General features: G+C 38.7%; 1 protein-coding gene across 1 annotated transcript in view; it reads left to right on the top strand.

The window, feature by feature from the left end:
* The first annotated feature begins 4,564 nt into the window (after positions 1 to 4,564).
* The window catches only part of LOC126249656 (calcyphosin-like protein), a 357,664-nt gene continuing 337,181 nt past the window's right edge, over positions 4,565 to 25,047 (top strand). Inside the window, exon 1 of the mRNA XM_049951334.1 lies at positions 4,565 to 4,697. The gene's annotated coding sequence lies outside the window, so the exon portion shown is untranslated. The remainder of the gene's footprint in view (positions 4,698 to 25,047) is intronic.

Genomic DNA, 25,047 nt, shown 5'->3' on the forward strand with positions numbered 1-25,047 from the left:
TCCTAATATGTGGCACGACGTCAGTGGCTATTTACAATGACTTGCTGTTATGCTTAATAATCGTCAGAGCGTTGTTTTATTATTACAGATGACATACTTTTCTGATAATTTTCCTATGAAGACATGATACATCACTTTTATATTTTGTTTTGTTTATTAATGCATTTATTTTTCTTGGTAACATTGGGTCTCTAACCAGGAACCCTTCCCATGAAATATTACACTAATGTTCATTAAAACGTATAATAGTTGTAACGAGAAAATTAGTAAAGCGAGCTAATTATTTTAAGAGAGAAGAACACAAAAATAGGAGAGGAGGAAGAAGTGAGAGGAGGAAATACAATTTTTTTTAAAATTAATACACCGCCGTTTGACTGTATTGTTGTTTATTTAATACGACCCACGTTTCGGACCGAGCGAGGTAGCGCAGTGGTTAGCACACTGGACTCGCATTCGGGAGGACGACGGTTTAATCCCACGTCCGGCCATCCTGATTTAGGTTTTCCGTGATCTCCCTAAATCGCTCCAGGCAAATGCTGGGGTGGTTCCTTTGAAATGGCACGGCCGACTTCCTTCCCTAATCTGATGAGACCGATGACCTCGCTGTTTGGTCTATTCCCCCATACAACCCAAAAACCCAACCCAGGTTTCGGTCTTTTATGCAATTTTCAACTGACTGAGTTTATGACATAAAAGGCTGAAACCTGGGTCGTAATTAAATAAACAAAAATACATTCAAATGGCGGTGTATTCATTTAAAATTATTGTATGACTGTTGCTCAGCAACATCAAAAACTGTTTAAAATCAATTTTCTTCCCAGATAGATTGTGAAGTACGTCTTTTCTGCCATTACTGTGGTGATAGCAACAAGTGCTACAGCTTGTACGTAAATGCATAATCGTGGTGAAACATATCGCACCCCAGCAAGAAAAGTGATACAAATCAAAACCGTGAAGTGCCTCAACGTGCAGGAAAAATACAATTGAATTTACTGCCAACAACACCTACACGACATTCAAAGGAAGCTTATGCTATTTCAATAGAATTTTTTAAGTCATATCTCAAGTACTGCATTTTTCAGTTTTCACTGTTCGTGCTGTGGTGCGATATGTAAACTTAGGGTAAGATATTTCGAGGATCCAATATCATTTGTGACGAAACTATTAACACACTAGCGTTTGTAAGAAAAATCGGATTGAGGAGATGAGTGCAACGTTATGCACTGAGGTGACAAAAGTCATGGCATACCTCCTAATATCGTGTCGGACCTCCTTTTTCCCGGGGTAACGCAGCAACTCGACGTGACATGTACTCAGCACGCCGTTGGAAGTCCTCTGCAGAAATACTGAGCCATGCTGCCTCTATATACCTTTATAACTGCGAAAGTTTTACCGGAGCAGGAGTTTGTGGACGAACTGATCTCTCGATTATGTCCCATAAATGTTCGCTGGGATCCACGTAGGGCGATCTGGGCGGCCAAATCATTCGATCGAATTGTCCAGAATGTTCTTCAAACCAATCGCGAACAACTGTGGCCCGGTGAAATCGCGAATTGTCATTTATAAAAATTTCGTCGTCTGTGAATAGCTGAAAATGACCTCCAAGCAGCCGAACATCACCATTTTCAGTCAATGATCGGTTCAGTTGGAGCAGAGGACCCAGTCCGTTCCATCTAAACCCAGCCCACACCATTATGGAGCCGCCACCAGCTTCCACAGTGCCTTGTTGACAACTTGCGTTCATGGCTTCGTGGGGCCTGCGCTACACTCGAACGCTACCATCAGCTCTTACCAACTGAAATCGGTACTCATCTTACCAGGCCACAGTTTTCCAGTCGTCTAGGGTCTAACTGATATGATCACGAGCCCAGGAGAGGCGCTTGCAGGCGATGTTCTGTTAGTAAAGGCACTCGCGTCGGACGTCTGGTGCCATAATCCCTTAACGCCACATTTCGCCGCACTATCGTAACACGTACGTTCTTCGTACGTCCCACATCGATTTCTGCGGCTATTTCACGCAGTGTTGCTTGTCTCTTAGCACTGACAACTCTACGTAAACGCCGCTGTTCTCGGTCGTTAAGTAATGGCCGGCGGCGACATAATAATAGATAATGCCTGAAACTTGGGATTTTCTTCACACTCTTGACGCTGTGGATCTCGGAATATTGAATTCCTTATCGATGTCCGAAATGGAATATCCCATGCGTCTAGTTCCAACTAGTGTAGCCGGCCGGTGTGGCAAAGCGGTTCTAGGCGCTTCAGTCTGGAACCGCGTGACCGCTACGGTCGCAGGTTCGAATCCTGCCTCGGGCATGGATGTGTGTGATGTCCTTAAGTTAGTTAGGTTTAAGTAGTTCTAAGTGATGACCTCAGATGTTAAGTCCCATACTGCTCAGAGCCATTTGAACCAGCCAATTAGTGTTCCGCGTTCAGAGTCTGTTAATTCCCGTCGTGCATCCGTATAATCACGTCTGTAAACATTCCACGTGAATCACCTGAGTGCAAATGACAGCTCCGCCAACGCACTGCTCTTTTATACCTAGTGTTCGCGATATTATACTACAGCCGTACATACACTAAGTGATCACAAGTATCCGGACACCTGGCCGAAAATGACTTACAAGTTCGTGGCGCCCTCCATCGGTAATGCTGGAATTCAGTATGGTGTTGGCCGACCCTTAGCCTTGATGACAGCTTCCACTCTCGCAGGCATACGTTCAATCAGGTGCTGGACGGTTTGTTGGGGAATGGCAGCTCATTCTGCACTGAGTGCTGCACTGTGGAGAGGTATCGATGTCGGTCGGTGAGGCCTGGCACGAAATCGGCGTTCCAAAATATACCAAAGGTGTTCTATAGTATTCATGTCAGGACTCTATGCAGGGCAGTCCATTACAGGGATGTTATTGTCGTGTAACCACTCCGCCACAGGCCCGTGCATTATGAACCTATGCTCGATCGTGTTGAAAGATGCAGTCGCCACCCCGGAATTGCTCTTCAACAGTGGAAAGCAAGAAAGTGCTTAAAACATCAATGTAGGTCTGTGCTGTGATAGTGCCACGCAAAACAACAAGGGGTGCAAGCCTCCTCCATGTAAATCACGACCACACCATAACACCACCGCCTCCGAATTTTACTGTTGGCACTACACACCCTGGCTGATGACGTTCACCGGGCATTCGTCATACCTACACCCTGACGTCGGATCGCCACACTGTGTACCGTGATTCGTCACTCCACACCACATTTTTCACTGTTCAATCGTCCAATGTTCACGCTCCTTACACCAGGCGAGGCGTCGTTTGGCATTTACCGGTGTGATGTGTGGCTTACGAGCAGCCGCTCGACCATGAAATCCAAGTTTTCTCACCTTCCACCTAACTCTCATAGTATTTGCAGCGTATCCTGATGCAGTTTGGAATTCCTGTGTGATGGTCTGAATAGATGTCTGCGTATTACACATTAAAACCCTCTTCAACTGTCGGCGGTCTCTGTCAGTCAACAGACGAGGTCGGCCTGTACGCTTTTGTGCTGTACGTGCCCTTTCACGTTCCCACTTGACTATCACATAGGAAACAGTGCACCTAATGATGTTTAGGAGTGTGGAAATCTCGCGTACAGGGGTATGACACAAGTGACACCCAATCAGCTTACCACGTTCGAAGTCCGTGAGTTCCACGGAGCGCCCCATTCTGCACTCTCACGATGTCTAATGACTACTGAGGTTGTTGTTATGGAGTACCTGGCAGTAGGTGACAGCACACTGCACCTAATATGAAAAAACGTATGTTTTTGGGGGTGTCCGAATACTTTTGATCACATAGTGTAGCATGCGCATATTGCTATCACATGACTTTCGTCATGTCAGTGTACACAAGTCTGTAATTCTTTTATGGCTATGGCATTATTCCTAACTTAATATTGTTTGACATATAAAGCTATTTGACTTACTAAGGATTTTGCAGACGACGTGCGCATCGCTTTGGAGGAGCATACGCGACCCCCTGCACCCGAAGCAGGAATCATAGCCCTAGACCAATGAACGGGCATCGCTTTGGTTAAGTCCTTTATTAGTGAATTAAAATGTCGATTTAATCATCTTTCGATTACTGCGTGAGGTGGCGCTATGACTAAGTTTGTGTTCAAATCCCCACACAACCAGCTTTATTTAGTTTTTTTATCTCTAATTGAGATAGTGTTATGTCTATATTCACCTCGATGTCAACGAGACGTGAAACTGATATCTCCCTTTGTTCTTATTTTTCTTATTATTTCTCTAAAGCGCTTTTGATATGTTGCAACCGAGGATAAAGTACAAAAAAGTTATATACTCGAATTCCATGATTCATACCTTCTTCGATGCGCGGCAACGTTTATTTTTACAGAATATACACATTAAGTCATAGGAATAGGATTCCCCGACTTCCTTGATTGCACAGGCAAAAGCACTGGTGCGCAACTTCCGTAATTAATCAGTAATGAGGGCGGCTATTGGACAGCACGCGCGACCAATCAGAGAGGGCGGCGGTTGTTATGGTGACAGGGCGGCCGCCAGTGTCACTCGGCGCTTCGCCTTAGACGCCAACAGGTACGCTACGAGGGCGCACGTCGCTGTCAGCCGGCTCGTGTTTCAGAACACTCCAGGCATATTTCTGTGCTCCAGGGCCATTCGCAGCTCTTTCTTTGAATTGCTTGTACGGGTAAGTGACAGTTAATTTCTGTTATAAATGTCTATGTTTAAATCGTACTGGTTCAGTATTTGTCGGCACTAAAATACGTCGTACATTCGTATAGGAATGATGAGAAGTGTTTGACGGAGGCAGTCTGACAGTTGTTTTTGAAACTGTCGGATTCTGGAGTCTGTACTGTTGTAGCAAGGCTATTTATCTTTTTGACCATTCTTTGGGTTAATTATTGTTTGTGACTATGAGCGCTTTCCCTGAAGTTTCTGTACAGTAGGTACTTGTTCAGTCTTGTCTGCTTTGTTACATATTATTGCCTTTAGCCATTAATATTTTTTCTCCTATAATGCGTTTCTCAATGAGAACTGCTTTGGTGTAACTGCCTTTTGTAAGGAAATTAAATGTATTTGGCTGTTGTTGAAGTAGCTCTATATTATACACGGGGCAAAAACAAGTTTCTTCAGTTGTGTTAAATTTTGTGGCGGCACTTTCTTCTATATTAACGACTACTGAAGTATTTCGTTATTGCAATTAACTAATGTCAAAAAATAAAAATAAGTTGCCCAGTACTGACATTATATATTCCTATTCATTTCGCTCCATCTGTAATGCATTAGAGATAATGTACGTTACAGTTACGTTGTTAAACACTACCTCAACCTTACGTTTCTTTTTTGCGCCTGACTAAAACTGTCTTTGGCGCTTTAAATTTCATCTGGCATAATGAATGGAGTTATCCACGTCTAAGTTGATGCACGGGACTTTTCTGCTCTCTCTTTCCTTCCCTTCCTACGTAACCATCCTTTCTTTAAAAGAAGTATTGCAACAATGCAAGTATTTCTTCGAGTATATAGTTATGTTACAGCAGTCATATTGAGAATAAGTAACAACGGTGCTCCGTTTTAAGCTCTTAATGTTTTATGCTAACTGATTATACCGGAAACCACCAATGTAAGAATGTTGCATTGCCCAGAATGCACCAGTTAATATCTTTCGATATACCACTGTACGACTGCGTTCTAAAACTAAAAACGATTGTTAACCGAGGGTATTAATTCACAGTGTCCATATTATTGTTGTTGCACGACCTATGGAAGTCGGAAGAACACGGCGATTCATTTCTAGAAGCGCGCACTTAAAGCAAGAAGAGTTCTGTATTAAATTACAGTTCTTCGGTTTCTCCTTCGTTATTTTCTAACAAAGAAAGAACGAATTATGGTTCTTTGTGAGCAAACGACGTTCGTGCAAGGTCCTCCTGAAAGCATAATCTTTGCTCTGAGTCAGTCATCCTAAAGGGAAATTCTACGAAAGGGAGTAAATTCTCACCAGCTGAAAGCATTGTTTACGCAGCGTTGTATTATTTGACTAAATGACTCTAGAACCAGTCGTAGATACCCCTATAATTGATAATGTATATGTCTGCTTATTTGATTCATTTAGGACTCTTAGTCAAATAAGAGAACATTTCACTGGCACCTTTTTTTCTTGTGGTTGTTTCGTTTTTTGCCGCTTATTGTTACGTGTAGCCAACGAGACCACGCCACTGTTATGTTCTGGAATGGGACCACATTCTGTGTTGTGGAGTCCCCTGGAAAGACTATCTACATATTAAATCACCTTTTTCTCTTATACTGTTATAGTATAACGTTGACTGGATGCTGTAAGATAAATAAGACGGTTTAAGTACATACTGCGCTTCGTTTGCTCCTAGAGACATTGACTTCTTTATTATTTGTGTAAGGATGGCAGTTGTGATTGGTTTATGCTTTTCCATTTTACACACAGGGTGAGGTACCTATCGCTTTTACCTTAGATGTCTTTTGATGCCAGCGAGATACTGAAAATCTACTTTCACTTTAAAGAATAGTCACAAGGTAGCCTATTCGTAAAGAGACCCCAGCGTGTTTTCTTAACGTTATTGACCACCGATACTTAGACTTCGACACCTCATTTTTCAAATAAAATTATACTATTGTTTGGTTGCTCAACAGTAATGCTCATTGAGACAAATTCAAAAATATTACTATTTTGAACATATGACAGTGAATTACAGAATAAATATGCATTTAAAATTTGCATATTCCTCTGTTTTTGTGCTTTTCCTACATTGCATTCTACACAGAAGCTTTACAATACTAACAGTGGTCACTTCTACTAGCCTTTAGAAAATTGACGTATCAGTTAAAATTATTAGTTTACGCACAATGTACGATTTGTCTGCTGTCTCTGAGTTTACTATTACGGTTAATGTATTGTTTGGCTTTAATTATTGTTAAGTATGTTCTGTTTAATTGCTTCATATTCTACTATCGTGTAATTACCTTCTTCTGCAACGATGTAAAAAATATAATCTTAAATTAAACGAAAATACTATCTACGTTTAACGTATGCTTTGCCTTGCCACGAAAACAGCACCTTTGTACACATCGCATTTAGTGACGGTACCATCTCAAATAACTTGTGACGCTTTCGTGTGTTGATGAACGTTGCTGTTCTTCATGATATAGTACCGATGTGCTAATTATCACAAGAAAAGAAGTATGTTAGCTCTCCCTCGAGGCGAATACCGGGCTAGGTCCTTAGAAAAGGACACGTCTCTTAGAATTTGTGTTGCGTCTCCAGTGACCTCATCGTCAACGGGCTGTTAAATCCTAATCTTCCTGCTTTCCTTCATTTCACGGAAGTTCAAATCACTCAGAGTAACAATAACTATGGAGCGACCGGTGTTCGCAGCAGCAGGGTGAACGTCGATAATGCGATTTATGTATACCAGGTTGTGAAGAATTGGTTCCGTCACGTATAATTTCATAAAAATATCAATGAAATTTTACTGACTGGATAATGAAAATTTATACAGGTGAATGTAGTGTAGCTTATTAATAGCCTCGATAAAGCGTTAGATCTCTAATCAAAAAGTGTAAAATTACCTCAGTTTAAAAGTATTCGAGGTAAAACTAATTGAAAAACTTGATTTAGGTTACCAGAATAAAGAAGAATGGAAGGAATTCAAAATTTATCCTGTTACTGTGAGCTACCAAGAAACACAGAGATCTTCACTATTACAAATCATTTAGTACGATAATCGGTGAACATAAATGGAAAATTCACTGTTTGTGATTTTCACTTTCATTTCAACTATCTGTTATAAAAATAAACTGTAGTATTTTATTTAACTGTATCCAGTATATGAATAGTAACACTTAGCCATTTTGCGAAAGAAAATGCAAAGGAGTGAGGACGCTCGAAAGAAAGTATTATCTGAGTGATAAAATTATTCTAAATCATATGACCGTTCGGAAGTTTTGAGTATGTTCATTGTACTGCAAGACGGATTTTCAGGTCTAGTGACACAATTAATTACGTCCATTTAGAAGCACAGCTTTTCCATCTACATGCGGGATTTTTTCCGGAGGAAAGATAAGGTCTTGGTAGTATGGAAATTAAGTTGCGTCGATCAATACGAGTGTTTATTTGCCTTGGAATTTTCATTCTATGAACCAAGTACTGCAGGGTGGTTATCTCGAACGGCCTATCTCCCGAACATGCGAGGGGAGATAGCAGCGCCAACGTAGCTACTTCTGTTCATTGTGTTCTCTTTGCTAGTTGGGAAATAATTTGGCAGTATGCATTACTACAGTCATGTTTTGCATTAGATTTAGACTCAAGGTTCTAGGCGCTGCAGTCTGGAACCGCGAGACCGCTACGGTCGCAGGTTCGAATCCTGCCTCGGGCATGGACGTGTGTGATGTCCTTAGGTTAGTTAGCTTTAACTAGTTCTAAGTTCTAGGGGACTAATGAACTCAGAAGTTGAGTTCCATAGTGCTCAGAGCCATTTGAACCATTTTTAGACTCAAGGTTCCACATGGACCTCCTCGTGGGAAAACAAAACTGACAACCACACTTGTCCGCAGCTCGTGGTCGTGCGGTAGCGTTCTCGCCTCCCACGCCCGAGTACCCGGGTTCGATTCCCCGCGGGGTCAGGGATTTTCTCTGCCTCGTGATGACTGGGTGTTGTGTGATGTCCTTAGGTTAGTTAGGTTTAAGTAGTTCTAAGTTCTAGGGGACTGATGACCATAGATGTTAAGTCCCATAGTGCTCAGAGCCATTTGAGCCACAACCACACTCGTAGACACATCCATAATCCCCATATCTCCCTATAAAATCGACGCCGGTAACTGATATGTTAGTTCTTTCAAAAGATTTCGGAACATTTATGCGCCGCATCTTATCTCAGTTAAGCAACGCTCATTATTAATGATGGGAGGTTAAAGTCATTTAACAGAAATATAATAAATGAATTCACCAATGCCATTCTTACATATGATTCCTTAGCTGAACAAGAAATTTGTGTTACTTATCGAACGAAACGCACTAACCTGTCTCTTGTCCTGTGAAACGAAAGCCCAGATGATGATGGCAAAGACTGGCTTACGATTTCATTGTGGCAGGTATTTATCTTCTGTGTAAAGAATCTCGAAGTATCCTGTTCGGTATAGTTTTCTCATGGTTATTACTATTAAATAAATACCTCTTGATGGACAGTTGCACAATCCTTTAGGTATTATCTATTGTCTGCAATTTACTTTAAAAGAATGTTCCTCTTAAACTCATCGTTGCCGGTTGAATTTTGCTACCACAATGTATACCCTAGTATATCACGTTCCCCTGGAATTTGTAAGTTATAAACAGTGGTGGCTGCTCTGTAAGAGCACAGGAACCCGTGAACACTCTAACTTTCGACACCTTGCGGATTTTTTTTTTTTTTTTTTTGAGTGTTGCTAAACGTAACACAGATGCTGCAATCTGAAAGATATGGCACTTAAATATACCGCGCTACTGCTCCTCTAGACTCCGTGAAACTTGGCATCAGGGTCGCTAGCACACCTCCAGTTGTGCACGTTTTAAGGTGCTTTTGCACATGCACAACTCGCGTGACGTAATTGCCTTACGGTCAAAATACGAGGGTAAGTCAATTAGTATCCACAAAGTAGTTATAAAATTTTATTCTAATCGAATAGGAAACTTACAAGAACATCATTTTTCGACATAGTCTCCTTGCGTTTCAACGCCTTTGGTACGTTGTTGTACAAGCTTCTTGATGCCCTCATAAAAGAAGGTTCTCTGTTGAGCTGCGAGCCAGGAGTGCACCGCTTCTTTCCCTGTTTCGTCCGAGGCAAATCGACGGCCCCTTAATGCCTGTTTGAGTGGACCAAACAAGTGATAGTCAGAAGGGGCAAGATTGGGAGTATATGGAGGATGATTCAGTACTTCAAATTTGAGTTTCTGGAGCGTTTCAGCAGTGTGGGCAGCAGTATACGGACGGGGACTGTCGTGCAACAACACAACACCTTTTGAGAGCAACCCTCGGCGTTTGCTTCGAATTGCAGGCTTTTAGCCTGGCAGTAAGCATCTCACTGTAAACCTTGTGCATCCCAAAAAAAAAAAAAAAAAAAAAAAAAAAAAAAAAAAAAAAAAAAAAAAAAAACAGTAAGCATCAGTTTCCTGCGGACAGTTGGGTCTTGAACTTTTTCTTGCACGGCGATATGGATGTTTCCATTTCATACTCTGCCGTTTACTTTCCGGCTCGTAATGTTGGATGCATGTTTCGTCACCAGTAATGATCCTGTCTAAAAAGTTGTCCCCTTTGTTACCACAGCGATCCAAATGTTTGGTGCAGATGTCCAAACGCGTTTTTTATGCAACCGTGTGGGTTGTTTTGGGACCCATCTTGCTCAAACTTTATGAAACCCAAGTTTGTTGTGGATGATTTCGTAGGCAGAACCGTGACTAATTTGCAGACGATGTGCCACTTCGTCAATAGTTAATCGTCCGTCTAAGAGAATCATTTCATGTGAACGCTCAATGGTTTCTTCATTTGTGGCGGTAAACGGTCGTCCAGCTCCTTCATCGTGCGTAACACTTGTGCGGCCATTTCGGAATTTTTCAATCCATTCGTAGACACTCCGTTGTGGCAAAACACTGGTCCCGTACTGTACCGAAAGTCTTCGATGAATTTCGGTCCCTGATACGCCTTCCGACCACAAAAAAAGGATCTCTGAACGTTGCTCTTCTTTGGTGCAAATAGACAGTGGAGCAGCCATGATTAACAGCACGGCAGCGATAACGAAACTAACCAAGAAAATTGCAAATTGCAAAGATATAACAACAAATAAACAAAGCATGCATCATCAACATAAAACGACAGTACTACCAAAATAAACAAAAATATAACTAAATTGCGGATAATAATTGACTTAGCCGGCCGAAGTGGCCGAGCGGTTCTAGGCGCTACAGTCTGGAACCGCGCGACCACTACGGTCGCAGGTTCGAATCCTGATTCGGGCATGGATGTGTGTGATGTCCTTAGGTTAGTTAGGTTTAAGTAGTTCTAAGTTCTAGGGGACTGATGACCTCAGCAGTTAAGTCCCATAGTGCTCAGAGCCATTTGAACCAATAATTGACTTACCCTCGTACATACGGATTTGATGAACAATGTGCATGGGTCACGACGTGCACAGCTAGCTCTTGCTACTCAACTAGAAGGTTAAATCAGTGCCACTAAGTGGTAGCATACTGTGGTAGACTTTTATCCCCGTTCGCTCGGATATAAACCCTGCTAGATGATAGCACACTGCTTAGATACGCTAATTCACACACTTTATAATAAAATTAGATCGGACTTCAGTATATGTTTAAGTTGTACTGATAGTAAACCTACTTTGCGGGTATCTGAATGAGTTATAGAATGTTAAATTATGAATTTTATTGTACAGTAATACATTTGAGGCGCTGAGAATCATAAGGTCCCAAAGCACATCACCGTCGACTGTGAGACTGTAGCATTCATTCATGCTTCTGAAATGTGTTGATCTTATGGTGAGTCAGGTTTATCTGTACTGTAGGCCCACATTATATATATATGAAAAATCACGAAAATCTGTGTAACTAGTTTCTCTGATATTCACTTAAATGTTGGATCGACTGCAGTGTGCTTTAGGACCTTTATGGATCTCAGCACCTCATTTCTATTCTAGTCAAGTGAAGCCAAAGGTCCCGAGTTCGAGTCTCGGTTCAACACACAGCTTTAATCTGCCAGGAAGTTTCATATCAGTGCACAATCCGTTACAGAGTGAAAATCTCATTCTGGGAACAAAGAAGTAAATTACCAGAAAAAGTTAGCCGCAAAGGAACTAGGGCCTCCGAGAACAGATCCTTTGATTGACAGAGTGACGAAATCAAATACTCGTGACTACAAGCGAACATTTAACAAGGAGGTGTACAGTTGGCACAAGCTGTTATGTGGATGCAGCGTAAGAATATCTGATTAAATTCGACAGTTAAAACATCTGTTAGGGATTTTGTACATTTGTCCAAAAAAATAGGAAAGCACAAAAACTCACCACAAAAATGTGAAATGGAGGGTTGTGAAAGCTTACACATTATTTCGTTATTGCCCTAACCTGTACTTAATTATGGATAAAACAACAAAATTCTACAAAAACAATTCTTTCTTTTGTCAGCTAAGTTATGCGTATTATTATTATTATTATTATTATTATTACTATTGTTATCCCCCCCCCCCTGAACCACAGACCTTGCCGTTGGTGGGGAGGCTTGCGTGCCTCAGGGATACAGATAGCCGTACCGTAGGTGCAACCACAACGGAGGGGTATCTGTTGAGAGGCCAGACAAACGTATGTTTCCTGAAGAGGGGCAGCAGCCTTTTCAGTAGTTGCAGGGGCAACAGTCTGGATGATTGACTGATCTCGCCTTGTAACACTAACCAAAACGGCCTTGCTGTGCTGGTACTGCAAATGGCTGAAAGCAAGGGGAAACTACAGCCGTAATTTTTCCCGAGGGCATGCAGCTTTACTGTATGGTTAAATGATGATGGCGTCCTCTTGGGTAAAATATTCTGGAGGTAAAATAGTCCCCCATTCGGATCTTCGGGCGGGGACTACTCAAGAGTTCGTCATTATCAGGAGAAAGAAAACTGGCGTTCTACGAATCGGAGCGTGAAATGTCAGATCCCTTGATCGGGCAGGTAGATTAGAAAATTTAAAAAGGGAAATGGATAGGTTAAAGTTAGATATAGTGGGAATTAGCGAAGTTCGGTGGCAGGAGGGACAAGACTTTTGGTCAGGTGAATACAGGATTATAAAAAGATGGACGATAAATAGTTTGGACAAGAAGAGAATAGAAGCTTTCGAAATGTGGTGCTACAGAAGAATACTGAAAATTAGATGGGTAGATCACATAACTAATGAGGAGGTATTGAATAGGATTGGGGAGAAGAGGAGTTTGTGTCACAACTTGGCTAGAAGAAGGGATCGGTTGGTAGGACACGTTCTGAGGCATCAAGGGATCACCAATTTAGTATTAGAGGGCAGCGTGGAGGGTAAAAATCGTAGAGGGAGACCAAGAGATGAATACACTAAGCAGATACAGAAGAATGTAGGCTGCAGTACGTACTGGGAGATGAAGCAGCTTGCACAGGATAGAGTAGCATGGAGAGCTGCATCAAACCAGTCTCAGGACTGAAGACGACAACAACAACAACAACTGTTGTTATTATTATTGGCAGTGCCCGTAGTTGTATAAATTTGTTCATAAGCATAATTGTTATACAGCAGATGCTATTAATTTCACACACTCAAATTTATGTGAATCTAAAAATTTGTGAACATCCAGGATGAATACTCAGGAGCCGCCACTAGTTGTAAACAACTTTTTCGTAATAGTATGACATGAATATGCGTAAGGGTAATTAGTCTACGTTCTGAGTGCTAAATCGTGCTTCATATTTTGTGGTATTGGCGCTAAATCAGATGTTCGTAATGGCGTTATACCATGTAATAGTCCCATGTTAATGTTAACTATAGCCTAGAGCAAGTCTTCACATCACGTATTTTGTGGATTCCCTTCTCTATGGCAGCCAGCAGAGCCCACAACGTGCATTACTCCAGAAACACATAATTAAACGTGAATACGAGAGATAGAGAGGGGGGGGGGGGGCAGGGAAGAGTGGCGGGCAGGGGATGGGAGGGAGAGGTGAAAGGAGAGGAAATAATAACAAATAACTTTGCGTGAATTTATATCCTAATATAGTGGATGAACTCAAAAATACGTTACATATAAGAATCCAGAATTTTTAAAAAATTCGTTTGTGCGAAGAGAATACGAAATTAAAGGAAACCTGGACAGAAGTTTGCGAGTTTATTTGCGTTAACAACTCCACTTAAGAGGACGATTTCTTTTCTCTCATGAAAATTTTTAGATCCTGTTACTGTTGAGTCCGCCCCAATACCTGAGTGGTCAGCGCGGCGGAATGTCACGCCAAGGGGCCCGGGTTCGATTCCCGGCTGGGTCGGAGATTTTCTCTGCTAAGGGACTGGGTGTTGTGTTGTCCTCATTCTCATTTCATGATCATCAATGGAAGGCAACGGGAAACAACGACTGGAATCACTTCCCTAGACGCTCATGCGGTGGACGTCTCTGACGAGGCTTCCCGCATGACACGACCTGCCGTAAGGCAGAACACAAAGTTAGTTTGTGTTGAATCCATCATGGGCGCAAAAGAACTCTACATACACTGGTACAGTTAAGACGACTTCAAACATAATGTAATCCGTCATTTTGATAGTGCCACTTTAAAAAAAAGTTCTGAAGCAGGCCTGAGGACGTTCATAACAATTGAGATACTTTGCAACTGGCAGTTGAGAACGTCTGAAAAGTTAATGGAAGCAAATCACAGTGAAATTTTATGAACTTAACGACAAATGCCACGTGTACTCTACGTAAAAATAACACATACTAATAAATAAGAAAAATGTGTGTTCGTCAGCGAGAAGAGTGGCTAAGAACTATATCATAGTGCCTGTTGGGGGCAGGCTCTTTGTTTGCATGAAATAATTCAAAAGATGCCCGGGAAATGATAAGTGCGGTGGCAGGATAGAACGCCGAGTTTATTTCCGGCTCCCCGGCGTGCACACCACACCACTCGGTTCGGCCGAATGCCAGGAAGCTGCAGTCAGGGGAAAATCTTCGCACTGGAGCTTGCCGGTTCGATAATGCCTTGGCATCAAGCCCGGTCGTTGTCTAGGGAGGTCACTTTTCGCGGAAACCCTCTGTTGTAGATATTCTATGAATGTTTATGCTTAACAGTAAAACTATCTGTGCTATCTGTTTTCCTTGAAACACACCCTCCGTGATATTCACCGTGCACCATCGCCAATAAACTTATGGTTCATTTTAGTGGAACCCTACAGTCATGTCGATTCTACTCGTAGTTTTGTCATACGGAACAAGGAGATAACATTTAAAAACTGAGGTAAGTGACGAAAAATATGAAAATTACTAGCTCCACCCCGCGATCTTATCCGCAGTTAAACAATTATTTGTAAGAAAAATAACAGGATATGTATTTATTCCAGTCTTTCCAGATCGTAACTAATACGTCTACCAGATTGGGCTGAAATCGTTCCAGGGGCTTAGAATCAGCTATTTACCCGTGGCTTTGTTCGCGTACACACATGTCAAATACATTTCACATATGTTTAACATATTATGACGTCGTATCGTCTGTATTATGTGTCGCACAATGGTACAACTTTTCAGGTACATCCAGTGGTACATTTGGCTACTATCTGCGCAATGTGTTTTGAATAGAGCTAGCAGTAAAGAAGCAATAAATTTAACGTCGTTTATGTTGCCGCCCGCATCTCGTGGTCGTGCGGTAGCGTTCTCGCTTCCCTCGATTCCCGGCGGGGTCAGGGATTTTCTCTGCCTCGTGATGGCTGGGTGTTGTGTGATGTCCTTAGGTTAGTTAGGTTTAAGTAGTTCTAAGTTCTAGGGGACTGATGACCATAGCTGTTAAGTCCCATAGTGCTCAGAGCCATTTGAACCATTTTGTTTTGTTTATGTTGCCGCAGTTTTTCAGGTATCTCAGTGATTGTGACGTCATATCTCTTGAACTATGTGTCGTGTAGTGACATATTTTTGTAGGCACATCCAGCCACGTATGCGGATACTGTCAGCGAAATGTATTGCAAATACAGTTAGTAGCAAAGAAGTAATAAATTTAAAAGGCATACATGCTGCAGCAGTATTTATCAGCTCTGTGTTTATGACGTCATATCGCCTGAGCCATGAATCGTACAACGATATAATTGCGCTGGTACATACAGTGATATACAATGATAAGCCAAAACATTATGACCAATCATAAGGCACAGACTGTAAAAGAAAACAAACTCATTAATTGTATGATTGTGTGTTCTGATACATGTGTTAATGTGTTGGATGCAATACAGGGGTCATTTATAGACGGCAACCCATCATTCTTTCAAGAATATTTTTGAAAATTTGTTTATTTTAATTGATGTTCTTTGTAATCCCTCAACATATAGTGGACGTTCTTCAGAAGGAAAGTAGTTTTTTGTAAATCAAATTAATTATTTTATTTGATGAATTTTGCTTTCCTACTTGTATAAAGGATGACAGCGATCTATTAAATCTCATAGCGAATCAGGTGCCTTTCCAATTGTTTATTTACATCTTACGAGAATGACGTGTTAAAGCAGTTAGATTACTGATAACACTTATCAGTTTGGCACAACTGTACTCTTTATTGAGAAGTCAGAAGCACTGTGAAAGCTACATCCCAGTACTAAGTTGAAGGAAAGAGCATTCCCTAATGCCAAACACTTTCAGATGGACATACTGTAAATTTTGTAGCACAAACAAAACTTTAAATCAACTATTACTGAATGGCTTGAAGATGAAGCTCTCTTTGATCAAGAAAAAACAGAAATCCAGAGACTGATGGTCTTAATGATAATGAACCCACATCTTCTAGTATCACAGTTGATACAAGCAGTGAAGAGTTAGATTATACAGACTACAGAATTGCTGATTTCCTTATTGGTCATGATGCAACTCAATAGAGCAAATCAGTGCCATCAGTGAGTAGGATACGAGCACACAGTATCATGAAAATTCCACCTTGTCCAGTACAATGGAGTGTAACTAAACAGAAAGGAAACTCCACTCAAAGTGATGTTTTCCGTGACCTCAGGACTTTTATAATCATTATTTTCGTCCAAAAGACACTTTAACAGTTGTATGTTGTGTGTCCAAAAAGAACAAATGTGTGATGTTACTAAGTCTCTGCAAAACAGCAACACTGTACATGAAAGACGTAAAAACAACATTATTGTATAATGAATGCACATTAACCTGGAAGAGACAGTCAAAAAGATTGTACTTTGTCTTATGGACAAAAGTATTGGATGTAGTAGCAAAAAATATCTTGTGCTTATTTTTGCAGCATCATCCCACCAGAAGGAAGGTATATCTGATAAAAACAGAACTTTTATCATAGTGAGAGGTGATTCAAAAAGCCATTGCCTCCAATACAAAGTTCTACAAGCCACTGCACATTGTGGAATTAGTAGCCAGCTGACCAAGATTGCTGCAACTGGAAGATCACCAAAAGGAAGATGCTTCATGTGCCCACATCTACAAGACATGAAAACAGTGAATTATTTTGCAAATGCACAAAAAATATATAAAAATAACATTATTTGTCAACAGTGTTACTTTTAATGAGCAAATATTCTGGCGTGTATAAGTGAAATTGACCATTAGTTGTTCAACTCTAGAAAATTATAACATAATTTGTAATACTGTGTTTCATATTACATTAAAATAAAAGTCACAATGTCATAATAAAAACTTTCTTTTACATTCTGTATCACCATACATTCAATATTTTCTTTAATACTGACATTTAGTACTTATTTTAAGGTAGAGAAGTTAACAGACCCCTCTCACACATTTTGCTAGTCTAGCCACTCACACATTCATTGATTAACATATTTCACTTGTAGCGAACACAGCTTTAACAAAGCAGAGACATTAAATTTATTATGAGCATACTCTGGACACTGTAAAACAGCATGGTAGTCATCTAAGGTTCTTGATATGGTGTCAGGAAAGTTTTCTTGCCTTACCTATTTCGTACTGAGTGAGGTGGCACAGTGGTTAGCATACTGGACTCGCATGCAAGTGGGTCGACATTTCAAATTCCTGTTCAACCATCTATGTCGGATTTTACCTGCTTCCACTAGATCACTTACACCAAATGCAAGCATGGTTCCTGTGAAAAGGGCGTGACTGAATTCTTTCCCCATTTTTGGTCCAATACAAGTTTGTACTCCATTTATAAGCATCTAGATGTCGACAGGACGTTAAACCCCAACCTCTTCCTACTATGAAGTCTCTGTCCATAAGTCTTCGTGAGGTACACAGAAGTAAAATGTATGTTCCACCGCAAGTTCGAAAATGAAGCACTTTTATATGATTGCAAGCCGATTTTTTAGATAGACGTTTTTGATCTAAATCAACCAGTCCAATAAAAATAGGTCCATAATTCGTCTGAAAATAACGATCACATTTTGAAAATCTTATTTTAATGCAAAATCAACATTTATTTATATAACTAATGATGAAATATATGTAATAATGATAATGGTAAATGAAATATATTTTTATTCATTATAAATGAATTAAATGGCATAAATAAATAATATCGAATATCAGATGAAATTAATAAGATCATCCACAACATTTTTAGAAAATTATCAATAAACAGTCAGTATATAATCCGTAATTAAAATATAGAACGTAAATCTTAAAACTTGATGACAAATTTATGTTCATTTAATATCATCATTTTTTTAGTGATTATACAACACAATTCAAAATCACTACTAAATTTTTTACTACAACCCTTTTCATTTTAGTGATTACATGTTTCAGTCATTGCAATATCAACATCACTATAAATCGAGTTTAACAGTTCATTATTATAATTAAAAATATTATTAGGTTTTATTACTGTAAAATATTTTGTAATGACACATTATACAAATATCAGATTAATTTTTTCAGTTATATATAAACATAATATCATTTTCAGCCATTTTGTATATTATCTTACTACTTGGATGATAATGATTAATTAAATATACAGAACTAATGATATTGATTAATTAAATATATACAACTAGTGATAATGATTAATTAAATTTATAGACTAATGATAATGAAAAATGAAATCACAAAACTAATGATCATGTTATCTACAGTAAACTATAACTTCCAAGTGGTAATGTATTTCATCCATAATTTATTATGTGCTTTTCATCATCATATGTGCTCAATGCTATTTTATTTAGTTTCACTGTACATATTTCATGTTTATAGTTTCTAATTAAAGTCATTGATCTAAGTACACTGAAGTGTCAAAGAACTTCGTATAGGCATGCGTAGTTAAATACAGAGATATGTAACAGGCAGAATACAGTGCTGTAGTATAAGGCAAGAAGTGCCTGGCGCAATTGATAAACCAGTTACAGCTGCGATAATAGCAGGTTATCAAGATTTAAGTGAGTTTGAACATGGTGTTATAGTCAATGCAGAAGTGATAGGACACATCATCTCTGAGGTAGCGACGAAGTAGGGATTTTCCCGTACAACCATTTCATGAGTGTACTGTGAATATCAGGAATCTGGTAAAACATCAAATCTCTGGCATTGCTGCGACTGGAAAAAGATCCTGCAAGAACAGAACGACTGAAGGGAATCATTCAACGTGACAAAAGTGCAACCGTTCCACAAATTGCTGCAGATTTCAGTACTGGGCAATGAAGAAGTGTCAGTGTGAAAAGCATTCAAAGAAACATTAGTGATATGGGCTTTTTGAGCTGAAGGCCCACTGTTGTACCCTTGATGACTGCACAACATAAAACTTTACACTTCACCTGGGCCCAACATTGGACTGTTGATGCCTGGAAACACATTGCCTGGTCAGATGAGTCTCATTTCATATTGTATCGAGCAGATGGACATGTAAGGGTATGGAGACAACCTCATAAATCCATGAACTATGCATGTCAGCAGTGGACTATTCAAGCTGGTGGAGGCTCTGTAATGGTTTGGGGCATGTGCAGTTGGAATTATATGGGATCCCTGATATGTGTAGATATGACTCTGACAGGTGACACATATGTAAGCATCCTGGCTGACCACCTGTGTACATTCATGTACACTCTTCATTCCGACGGACTTGCATAATCCCAGCAGGACAATGCGACACCCCACATGTCCAGAATTGCTACTGAGTGGCTCCAATAATACTGTTCTTACTTTAAACTTTTCTGATGGCTACCAAACTCCCTGACATGCACATTATTGAGCATACTTGGGATGCCTTGCAACATACTGTTCAGAAGAGATCTCCACCCCATCGTACTCTTAAGGATTTATGGACAGTTCTGCCATATTCATGGTGTCAATTCCCTCTGGCAGTACTTCAGACATTAGCTGAGTCCATGCCACATTGTGTTGTGGCAATTCTGTATGCTTGCGCGGGCCCTACATGACATTAGGCAGGTGTACCAGTTTCTTTGGCTCTTCAGTGTTATTCACTATTGTTGAATCAGCATGACTTATAGTCAGTGAAGGTGAACCTATTTTTCACTACCACTTTTTAATCAAGTTTTGATTTTTTACAATCGTCATTTCCAACAATTGGTGCATACATTTTAACTCTTAGTTCAACGAATTTTCTCTTTATTTTTCCTTTGCACACATCTTTCATTTTTCCTAACACTTTTTTTATTAACTTGTGATGTCTCATACACATTCTTAGCTGGATAGTAATATGTATTAAATTCATCAAGTATATTCTTCATATCTACATATATACACTACTGTCCATTAAAATTGCTACACCAAGAAGAAATGCAGATGACAAACAGGTATTCATTGCACAAATATATTATACTAGAACTGACATGTGATTACATTTTCACGCAATTTGAGTGCATAGATCCTGAGAAATCAGTACCCAGAACAACCACCTCTCGCCATAATAACGACCTTGAGACGCCTGTGGCATTGAATCAAACAGAGCTTGGATGGCGTGTACAGGTACAGCTGCCCATGCAGCTTCAACGCGATACCACAGTTGATCAAGAATAGTGACTGGCGTATTGTGATGAGCCAGTTGCTCAGCTACCATTGACCAGATGTTTTCAATTGGTGAGAAATCTGGAGAATGTACTGGCCAGGGCAGCAGTCGAACAATTTCTGAATCCAGAAAGGCCCGTACAGGACCTGCAACATGCAGTCGTGCATTACCCTGCTGCAATGTAGGGTTTCACAGGGATCAAATGAAGGGTAGAGCTACAGGTAGTAACACATCTGAAATGTAACGTCCACTGTTCAAAGTGCCGTTAATGCAAACAAGAGGTGACCGAGACATGTAACGAATGGCACCCCATACCATCACACTGGGTGATACCCCAGTATGGCAGTGACGAATACATGCTTCCAAAGTGCGGTCACCGTCATGTCGCCAAACACAGATGCTCCTGTCTGTGATGCAGCATCAAGGGTAACCGCTGCCATGGCCTTCGAGCTGATAGTCCATGCTGCTGCAAACGTCATCGAACTGTTTGTGCAGATGATTGTTGTCTTGAAAACGTCCCCATCTGTTGACTCCATGTTGATTGAGACATGGCTGCATGATCCGTTACAGCCATGCAGATAAGATGCCTGACATCTCGAATGCTAGTGATAGGAGGCTGTTGGGATCCATCACGGCGTTCCATATTACCCTCCTGAACCCACCGATTCCGTATTCTGCTAACAGTAATTGGATCTCGACCAATGCGAGCAGTAATGTCGCGATACGATAAACCGCAATAGCGATAGGCTACAATCCAACCTTTATCAAAGTCGGAAACATGATGGTACGCATTTTGCCTCCTAACATGAGGCATCATAATAACGTTTCACCAGGCAACGCCGGTCAACTGCTGTTTGTGTATGAGAAATCGATTGGAAACTTTCCTCATATCAGCACTTTGTAGGTGTCGCCATCGGCGCCAAACATGTGTGAATGCTTTGAAACGCTAATCATTTGCATATCATAGCATCTTCTTCCTGTTGGTTACATTTCGCGTCTGACGTCTGTCATCTTCGTGGTGTAGGAATTTTAATGGCCATTAGTGTACCATTACATGTTACATTGTATATGTAACTATCTGTATGCTGATAACACTGTTCAGTATTTGTGTCATTTTTACTCGTCATTACATTATAATTGAAATTATACCTTAATTCCTTTGCTATGTCTAATATACACATACCACCAGTTTTATTCATATGAATTGCTACTAAATTTTCATTAAATATTGTCGTATGTTAGAAATCTGGCTTAGCTATTACTTTACCACACTTTTTATCAGCAGATACAATCTTCACATGGACATAATTTATATATTTTTCACTGTTTTACCACTTACACTGCAATTCTTTAGATTATAGAAATCTTTTTCAAATCCATTAATGGTTTCATTCTCATTTCTGTATTTTTATCTATATATGTTTTTGTAACCAATTAGGTTGATGAAATTTTAATATTACATGTATTTAAGTAAATTTAATCCTAATTTTATTCGTTGTTTAGAATTTCTTTAATGTAGCACATATTTATGTATATTGTTTAATGTAGTTAATAGTTTATTTTTATTTTTTGGTGCCAGTGATAGTCTTTATGATTAACATGTATTTCTTATGTATATTCCAAATCAATTTAAAACATGTATCCAATATCTCAATTATACACAATTTTTATAACACCAGTATCTAAATTATACCCACCATACAGAAAAATTGACTCATAGCCCAACCATAGATATTTTTTATCTAAAACGTCAGGTAGTTTGGTTCCTTATTTGGACTGTAATCTTACAAATATTTATTAATTGCTTCTACATATCTCTTAAAACATTGTGCTGTGCCACCTCTTATTCCTCTTTGTACCATAATATTGTATAATGTAATTGTGTAATAATTCATGTGGTAGTTTTGTCATTTGCAACATTGCATCCCATGCTATTCCAGGTGCAGTATAATACCAAGCTGGATCAAGATTATATGATTCGAAACATGTAGCTTTGAAAAATTTCATATACATCTGCTGATAGTAACACATCACCTTTCAGATATAAATCATGATATTCACCTGTATCTTTTATACCTGACACAATCCATATTAATTTTCCATGTTCATAGTTATCATAACCAATATCACATTCATTCAGTTTGCTATAGAATTCTTTTTTAGATGCTAAGTGTGTTTCATCAAATCGTTGCAACCATCCATATAATCATAAGGTTATACACCTATTCTAATAACCAGATCCATATTATAATCAATAAAGAATTGTTTAATATTAATCATTTGTTCTTTTGATATTTTTGATAATAATTTCTCTAATAATGATGGCATGAATATAAATGAATCAATAAATCTCATTTTAACCTATTTGTATACCAAAGCTTATATATTTTTATTCATTATTTGGAATCAAATCTACTTGCTTTTCATCATAACCAAGTTCCTTCAAAAACAAAAATGAATTATATATAATTTACTGTTGGGTAGTCATGATAATGCACCTTTGTATCATTTAGTGTATATGGTGACTCACATAGTGATTACTGTTTACATTTGGAGTGGACTGGTTATTGTTCACATGTTAATATTTTCATTGGTACAGTTTGTGGGTATATAGTTCCAATTTCTTCTGCTACTTTTTTCATACAGTCATGAAAGTTTTTAGCTGCAACTGTGTGTCTAAATATCACTGAATCTCTGTAACACTCATGAACATATTTTACATAGTAACACTTGGTTCATATTTTTGATATTTCATCATATATGATTAATTTGAATTTGAAGTAGTTGCATCCATTTTAAAAAGAAAACTTTCAAAATCAGCATAAATAACAAATGGAACAGTCCCATTGTATTCTGAATGTTTGTGAAACAAATCCCTTTGTATAACTAAAATGTTCAAGCTTTTGAACTGTATTTTTAGTAGAATTATGAGATCTGGTATTAGTGCAAATGATTTAATACCCTCTGTTCCTAATAGTTGCACTACCACTCATTACCTTTTTTAAATACATTATGCTCAAAAGTGTACTATCCTCGAAAAAATACAACATCCATTAATGAACGTTAATACCAAATTTATACCTGCTGGAAATCCTGAAAATTCCCTACTTATGCTAACACATCCTTTATAATTATAATTACGATCATCCAATGCAGCATCTGCTACTTCTAATATCTTCTTTATTTCCAAATTTATAATGCCATTTTATATTTTGCGTATTCCATTTATGCACATTTGCACTATAATTACCCGTTGAATCTTTCACACTGCTTCTAATCACATGAACGAAATTTAATTATCATACTACATCTCATAATTTATTCCAAGATTATATGATAACTGAAACAGCATTAATGCCTCTGTAAACTTATTGTGTATTTACATTAACTGGTATATCCAAATAACCAGTCTTTGAAATATTTCATTATCTCAAACTTATCATGTGCAACTATTAACTTCCAAAATAACAGCAATAGCAGTATCTTCATTTACATACAATAAAAATATTTTTATATACATGATTTTATAAACACAATGAACACAAATAATCTTGTATTTAACAATGAGAGTGTGTATGTTATTTTGGATAACAATAATTAACCACAGTTTAAACCTAAATATGTGGCTGAAATATTATAACATAAAGATACTGATAATGTTGACCAAAAAAAAGGAGATAATGATAAAATAAGACAAATTTATTTTCAACCCCATATTGCAACTATAGTTTAAAACAACAAGAAAATGCTGTATTCGAAAATGAATCTGGATTATATTCATGAATTCTATCTTCTAAAAAAATATGAGGCAAATCATTTTTAAAGCTGGAAACTGGAGAAGTGCTGCAATCAATTAGTTTTAAGATAATAAGAATAAATTACTATAATTATTTTTGTGTATAAATAGAGTACATTATAAATACCCTTAACAACAGACTATCAAACAGTGATAAGCAAGTGTTTGTTAGTATTGATTTAAGGAATCATCCATGGTTTAAAGCTAAAGATGTAGCTGAATTTTTAAAGTATAAAGAACTTGATGGAGGATATAAACATATTGAAGAAGATGACAAAAATGTATTAGAGAATTTATACTACTCCAATTTGGAGTTATTAAAAGGAAATTAGAAATCATCTATATTTACTTAATAATCTAGATTATATTCTCTTGTTTAATCATGTAAGAAAAATGAAGCTAAATAGTTTAAAAATTCAGTACTAGTGATATGTTGCCATCAATTAGAATGTATTGTGAATATAAACTTCAACAAACTGTAGATGAGTTAGAAAATGAACTAAATGATAAAGATAAAGAATGTTTCCAGCTGAAAA

This window comes from Schistocerca nitens, chromosome 3 (genome assembly GCF_023898315.1).
Source record: "Schistocerca nitens isolate TAMUIC-IGC-003100 chromosome 3, iqSchNite1.1, whole genome shotgun sequence".
Lineage (NCBI taxonomy): Eukaryota > Metazoa > Arthropoda > Insecta > Orthoptera > Acrididae > Schistocerca > Schistocerca nitens.